At 44.5% G+C, this 7,071-nt stretch overlaps 1 protein-coding gene across 2 annotated transcripts in view; it reads left to right on the forward strand.

The window, feature by feature from the left end:
* Nucleotides 1-5,576, forward strand: part of KCNA6 (potassium voltage-gated channel subfamily A member 6) — a 41,703-nt gene extending 36,127 nt beyond the window's left edge. For both annotated transcript variants that reach the window (XM_005569867.4, XM_005569868.4), the window contains exon 2: nucleotides 5,217-5,576. The gene's annotated coding sequence lies outside the window, so the exon portion shown is untranslated. The remainder of the gene's footprint in view (nucleotides 1-5,216) is intronic.
* The last annotated feature ends 1,495 nt before the right edge of the window (nucleotides 5,577-7,071 follow it).

Raw genomic sequence — 7,071 nt, forward strand, 5'->3', positions numbered from 1 at the left:
TTCCCAGATTTGCCAACGGAGTTGGAAAAAGCCCTCTGAACATGGTTTCCCGTGGGATCAGATGCATCAGGCTGTGGACCATTCGGTTCCTTCCCCCTGGAGCCTTCCTTTCGGAGCCTTCCCTCCCCCACTGTCTTGCCTGCTTTCTCTCTGCCCTGGACAGCTGGTGTCCTGGGAATTCTTTTCCTTCCCTTCTACCCTGGGTCTTCGTTTTTCTGGACTATATGTTTCTTCTTTCTTGGTTTATTTCTTCTCTGGATTGGACAAACCCTTCAGTAGGGTAAGAAAGGGTAAATGGAAAATACAGTTTTGAGCTTTCATGCCTCAAAATGCCTTTATCCAGTTCTCAAACTTTATGAATTACTGGATGGATGTTAAATTCCGGAATGGGTATCATGGTTTCCTAGAATTTTGAAAGCATTGCTCTGCTGCTTCCTAACCTCCACCCTTGCTGCAAGGAGTCAAGGCTTCTCCGATTTCTTTGTACATGAACTTCTCTCCCTCTGCAGGTTGTTAAGATTTGCTCTTTGTGGATGCTCCGCAATCATGATTAAGTGCATTGTTGTGAATGTGCTGGATATTAGGCATAGGGTTCCTAGAAAAAACAGAGGATGCCTGTTAAATTTGAATTTTAGATAAACTAGGAGTAATTTTTACAATGTTTGGGACATACTTGTACTAAAAGATTACTTACTATATAAAATTTAAATGTCACTAGTGTCCTTTTTGTTTGTTTTTGCTAAATCTGGCAACCTCAGAACTCAGGTTCTTCAGTCTAGAGACTCGATTTGGGGCCATTTTCATGTGCCATTTCTTTTCTTTTAAATTAAAATATTAGCCTAAGGGGAAAAAGGTAAACCATTTCAATAAGGCTTATAACAACAGTAACAATCCCCTGCCCTACCCTTCCTTATCCCTACCTTGCATCCTTCAGAAACAATTTCTTGGAACTCTTTAGCTGTTTCTTCTACATTTGTCACTGGATTTCTCCTTTATCTCACATACCTGGACCAGACATGTTTCCAATTTTAGAGTTTTTTTTTTTGAATATTTGCATATACATAATGAGGTATCTTGGGGATGGTACCCAAATGTAAACCAAAATTCATTTGTGTTTCATATACACTTTGTACACATAGCCTGAAAGTAATTTTTCAATAACTTTGTGCATGAAACAAAGTTTGTGTACATTGAACTACCAGAAAGCAAAGGTGTCACTACTTCATGTTGGCACTCAACAAGTTTCAGATTTTGGAGCATTTTGGATTTTGGATTTTGGAGCTTGGGATTAGGGATGCTAGACCTGTAACACACTTATATTGCTTTTTAATTTTTATTTTTTAAGTCTTAGGAAAATTGACTTCCAAGTATGGAAGATAAGGATTTACCTTTCTTACACCACCCACCGTTACTCTCCACAATGTAGACACACACCCATCTCAACCCACTGTAATATAAATAACATATTTATTAGTTCAGCGTTCATCCTACTTTATTATGATGGTGTCGATAGTATTCCTCCTCGAGCCACATAATGTGCAGTGTTGTCGTTCCGTTTCCTTTCTTGTGCTGCTTTTTGCTTTCTTCTGGAGTTACTGAATATCTTCTTTTTCCTTGTTTAGTTTTCTATATACCTATCACTGATACCCAAATGGAGAGTGGGGTTCAGGAAACTTCCCACCAGAAACGTAAATCTCCTCCTACATGTAAATGCACCAGGCTCTCCCTCACCTTCATCTTGACTTCCAGGGCCACTCTGTCCCCCTGCTTCAGGATGGCCGAGGCCTGTTGCTTCACCATTGTCCTGGAACACCCCTTTACTATTGTCCAAATATTTCCCTTCGCCTCTCTGCTGCAAGTAGTTGCTTTGATGAGGATGGCATTTGAGGTTGAAAACCACCTCCATTGTCTTCTAGTTTCTAATGATGTTTTTGGTAAAATCTGATACCCTAATTTCCAAATTTCATAATGCTATACCTTGATGTAGGTCTATCTTTATCCATTTTCTTGGGCGTTTAGTGGGCACTCTGGGTCTGGAAATGCATGTTTTCAATTCTTGAACATTTAAAAAACTATTTCTTTAATAATGTTCTTTCATTGTTTTTGCCTGTTCTCTTTTCCTATAACTCTGTTATAAGACTTTGGATCCCCTGGGCTGGTTCTCAAATTTCCTTATTTCTTCTCTATTCTTTTCCATTCTACTTTCTGGGAGAGTTCCTCAACTTTGTTTTCTAGCTCTTCTATTGAAGTTTTGATTTTGGCTGTCATATTTTTAATTTCCAAAGAATTATTTTCTTCTCCTTGGGTGGTTCCTTTTTATAATAGCAGCTTCTTCTTGTTTCATGGATAAACTAGTTCATCTTATTTATCTGAGGATTTTTAATATATCTGAAGTTTTCTCTTGCTTCTGGAATTTTCTGTTTTCTCTGAGTTTCTGTCTTTGGTTTTGACCTTTCAGAGGCTTTCCTTAGATGTTTGTAATTTGAGGATCTCTGTTCATTTTCACGAGTGAAGTACTAAGAAGCTTACTGGAATCTCTGTGTCTTTGGAGCTTGTGGAGTGGTGAGCTTATTGCAGAGTGATGAAGCTGGGATCAGGCCGTCTCACTGGGGGCCTCCAGTATCTACAGGCCTTTTTTTTTTTCTTGGAATCCTTCGGTTTTTCCATGAAAATACTCTCCAACTTGCCCGTTTGATATTACCCTGGGAGCAGAGCAGGGGAAGTGGCCAAGTGTCTCACCATTCAACATGTGGGATTTCCCCTCACACTTAACTCCTTGCCTTCAGTACGGTTCCTCCAGAGCCTTATATGGTGCCAGCTTTGCTTGAGTCTAGGCCCTTCTGGTATAGTTTCTCCAGAATAAATTTTACATCTTTTGACAAGGTGGTAGGATTAGTAGCTGCTTGGTTTTGTGAGATTGCAAAGGAGACCTGAAAATGTGTGTCTAACTGCAACCAGTTTTTAGCTCTGCCCCTCAACCCTGCTTCTGTGGCACCTGACACCCTCAACTCCTGAGCCTTTATAGGTTCCTGGGGGTAAATCAGGTTGTATCTCATTGGCATCAGCAGGGACTCAGGCTTTAAATCTTTCCCCCTCCCAAGTAAAATGCTATTTCTCCAGGGGCTTTCCATCATCTGCAAATTGGTTTTTAATATTTTCATCCACTATTCTGATTTCTTTGTCTACATAATTTACCTCCTCTCTTCTCTGTAAAAATTTCCTCTGCTGTTATTTTTGTAGGGTTTCAGGAGGGAGCAAAAAAAAAATCCAACTTTTTTATTTATTTATTTATTTTTGAGACGGAGTTTCGCTCTTGTTGCCCAGGCTGGAGTGCAGTGATGTGATCTCGGCTCACCGCGACCTCCGCCTTCCCGGTTCAAGCGATTCTCCTGCCTCAGCCTCCCGAGTAGCTGGGATTACAGGCATGCGCCACCACGCCTGGCTGATTTTGTATTTTTAGTAGAGACGGGGTTTCTCCATGTTGGTCCGGCTGATTCCAACTTTTTAATCAGTCATTTTAAACTCTAGAGCAGATGGACTTCCCCAGCGATGTTTTCTTTGGGCTCATATAAAAATTACGGTGCATTCCCTAAGAACATACAGTAGGTGGAGCCATAGAACAGTCCAGGGAGAACGCTTCTGATGTTTAATTTACATTCATAGCAGAATTGAGTCTAATGACCCTTAGCATTTAGAACCTGTGTTCAGGCACCTGACACAACTCCACATTTATGAATGCAGAAGTGCTTGTACAGGCTTTTCCTCCATCACATGTGCGTGTGAAGAGTAATGAGTTTTCCGTTCATTTCCCTTTGAAACAACCGAAGAAAACTTTGACCCTTTGCTAAGGTACCTTCCACCTAATGGCCACTGGAATCGCACACAGAGATTTTTGCTCTTTTTCTTTCTCACCACTTTGCAAGAGCTATCGCACCCTCACGAAGCCAGTGGGAAGCCCCTGAACAATGTCCTAGTGAGTCTGACGCCAGAGAGTCAGTGACAGTCACCAGGGCAAACTGCTGTCCTGAACACCAGGCTTTACAGTTAAATTTGTGCTTGAGTAAGATTGCCAGTTACTCCATGCCATGGACCTTTGGGCTTGCTCCCAAATGACTTAAATTACAAATGTAAAGTCTTTTCCTTCTGCAGAAGTCCATTGCATGGGCGCAATCATGATACCAACTGGAGTTTATGGAAACCTTATTTACCTTTTGCAAAGCAGATCACAAACACCTTGTTGTCGTTGCTCCTGTTTCACATGCAGAAACAGAAATGACAATGGTTGCTGGTTTGTTTGGCGACTCTGGCTTGCTCTTGGAGTACTTTCTGGTAGTCACAGAGACACATGCATTGTGTCAGGGATGACAAGCGAGGAGTTTAACTTTGCCCAGGCCACGGTAGAGGCCGATGTTAAACACAGGACTTCGGGCAGCATATCTCACAGGCTTTGCAATAGCGTGTGGGCCAGACGGGAAAGGCAGCAGAGAGATCAGTCATGCAGAGGACTGGTCTGCGTGGGAGTTATCTGCCTCTGATATACACATGACTGGGCAAATATCAAGGGTGGAGTTATTTTTTTACATGGATTTCCCAACCAAAGGGGCTCTTGGCCGTAGGGGCTCAGCCGGGCCTAGAGGGACTGGACTCAGCATTGTGGGAAGGAGACTCGAGAACATTCTGGCAGTGTAGGGGTTGGGTAAGGAGGAGCCAGGCAGTGGCAGGAACTCTTTCAGAGAGAGAGGAACATGCCTGATGTTGGTCCAGGCTGAGGGTGGGAGAGGGGACCCTTCGACCATGTGGACAGTGGGAGGTGTCAGGGAGCAGCGAGAGCAGCTGGATAGATCAGATGAGACTGTGCTCTCTGGGGCCTGGAAGTTGGGCACACGGGTTGGACTGGACTCTAGAGGGACTCGGGGGCCGTTAAAGGTGAAGAATTAATGACAACAGTATTAAGGACAACATGGGCAGAAATGGCTTCAGGTTGCACAAGCTCACAGTCACTGATTAGTTGCCGGAGTTTGCTGGGTGGCAGTGGGAGGTACAGTTTGAACAGACCAGAGTGCCTAAGGCTGGGGACCCGGTAGGAGATCACTAGGCAAATGCTAGCGGGGTGAGGAAGCACACTGTTGTTTCCAGGTTTCTCAGTTCCATCCCTCATGCGACACACCCTTATATTGCTAACTACACTTCCTTTTGTTCTGGTTCCTCCCTGGCAGGAAAAATGCTGGCAGGTGGTGCAAGCAAGGACATCTACGCATAGAATTCTGACAGCAGCTGAACCCTCAACTTCTTCAGAAGACGAGACCCCCTGCCTAGGTGATCTGGCCTGACACCCCTGTGGAGGCCCCCCACAAGCAGCAACCAAGCCAGAAAAAGCTGAGACCAGACCCGCTCTCCCTAGAGATGGGGCCCAGAATGTCGGGGTGAAGCTGTAGGAACAGGGTGAAAGCTGGTGGGCAAAGAGACCAGCTATGGGGTGGTCAGGGGATTCCGGGAGGTGCATGGTTGTGTTGCAGACCCACCCAGGACAAGGGTGGCTGTGGAAGAATGGCAAATAAACATATGGCAAAATCTCAGAGGCTGTACATTATGCCGTGAGAAAATACCGACGGCCAAGTTAGGCAGACAAGCCACGTGGTCTCCACAAGAGTAGGCAGGGATCCGAAATTCAGAGCACCTGCAGCTTTCTGGGCATCCTCACTACACAGGAGGATGTGATGGCCACTCACAGATAACCAGATCTGTGACCACAGAGGGCTTGATCACCCTCTGCCGTGACCCGGCCTGCAGACAGGGGACATTCTGCAAGAAAGTAAGATGCGTAACACCCATGATCTTAGAGTTATCTGCCTCTGATATACACATGACTGAGCAAATAAAAAGGGCTGAGTTATTTTTTTTATGTGGACTTCCCGGAGGCCAGATGATGCTGTGTGCGGGGTCTCCCAGACACAGAAGGGTGTTCCTCCTAGTCACCCAAGTTGTTCTTGTAGCTGACAGCTGTTCTCCCTTGGCCTGTCCTCGGTGGAAGGAGGTCACGTTACTTCTCAGCAATCAAACAAGTCCTGTACTCTTCCAGGATCTCTGGTGGGGGACATTCCCACTGCTAGGCACTCATTCAGATGTCTTTTCCTCTTCCTGACGAAATGAAGGATCAGGATGATTTTCTTGCGTGGAATCTTCTTTCCTAACGAGTTGTTGCTGGGGCTCCAAGTTGCTTTAATGCCCACACCCTCCCAGATTGTCCTGAGTGCTGGGGCCTCCTGACCATGTTGCAGAAGTCTGGACAGCAGAGACCGTGGCCTTAGCCATGTGTCTAGCAGAGAACCTGATACAGAATTGTGCCTCATACAATGTGTGGTGAATGAATGAGTGAGGAAATAAATGAAGGAATCTGGTTAATACATACAGTTAAAACACTTACATACAAATAATCAGGGACCCACACATTGTTTACTACAAGTGGAGGTGGTTGTCAAACATCCCTGAAAACACACACACGTGCACACACACACACACATATACACACCCCTTTTCTCTGCCAGGCTTCTCTAAATAAATCCAATAACTTTATTAGATGAACTCTACCCAATTTCCTACTAAATAAACCCAACAATTCTGACACCTCCTGTGAGGGTCTGTTTCCCAAACTGTGTCTAACATTGATTTGTTCATCATTTAGCAGGCGTTTATTGAGTACCTACTATGTACTGAGCACTTTTCTAGGTGAATGAAATGAATAAAAGCAACAAGAGCCCATGCCCCTACGAAGGCTGAGTTCTGGTTGGGGAGAAAGGTGCACAATACAATAAATAACTAAAATACGTTGTATGCTAGGTGAGTATAGGCAACAGAGGAAAATCAAGCAAGGGGGCTAGAGAATACAGAGAATATAGCAGGAGTGTGCGTGTGTGTGTGTGTGTGTGTGTGTCGGGGTTGTGGGTGGACAGCAGCTTAAAGCAGGGGAGACACGGAAGTATGACTTACAAGGTAACGTTTGCATAAAGAGCAGAATGAGGCCAGAGGGAGCCAGGTAGATGTGCGGTGCCCGGGAGGGTTAGAAATGTTCTT

Source organism: Macaca fascicularis, chromosome 11 (assembly GCF_037993035.2).
Source record: "Macaca fascicularis isolate 582-1 chromosome 11, T2T-MFA8v1.1".
NCBI classification, from domain to species: domain Eukaryota; kingdom Metazoa; phylum Chordata; class Mammalia; order Primates; family Cercopithecidae; genus Macaca; species Macaca fascicularis.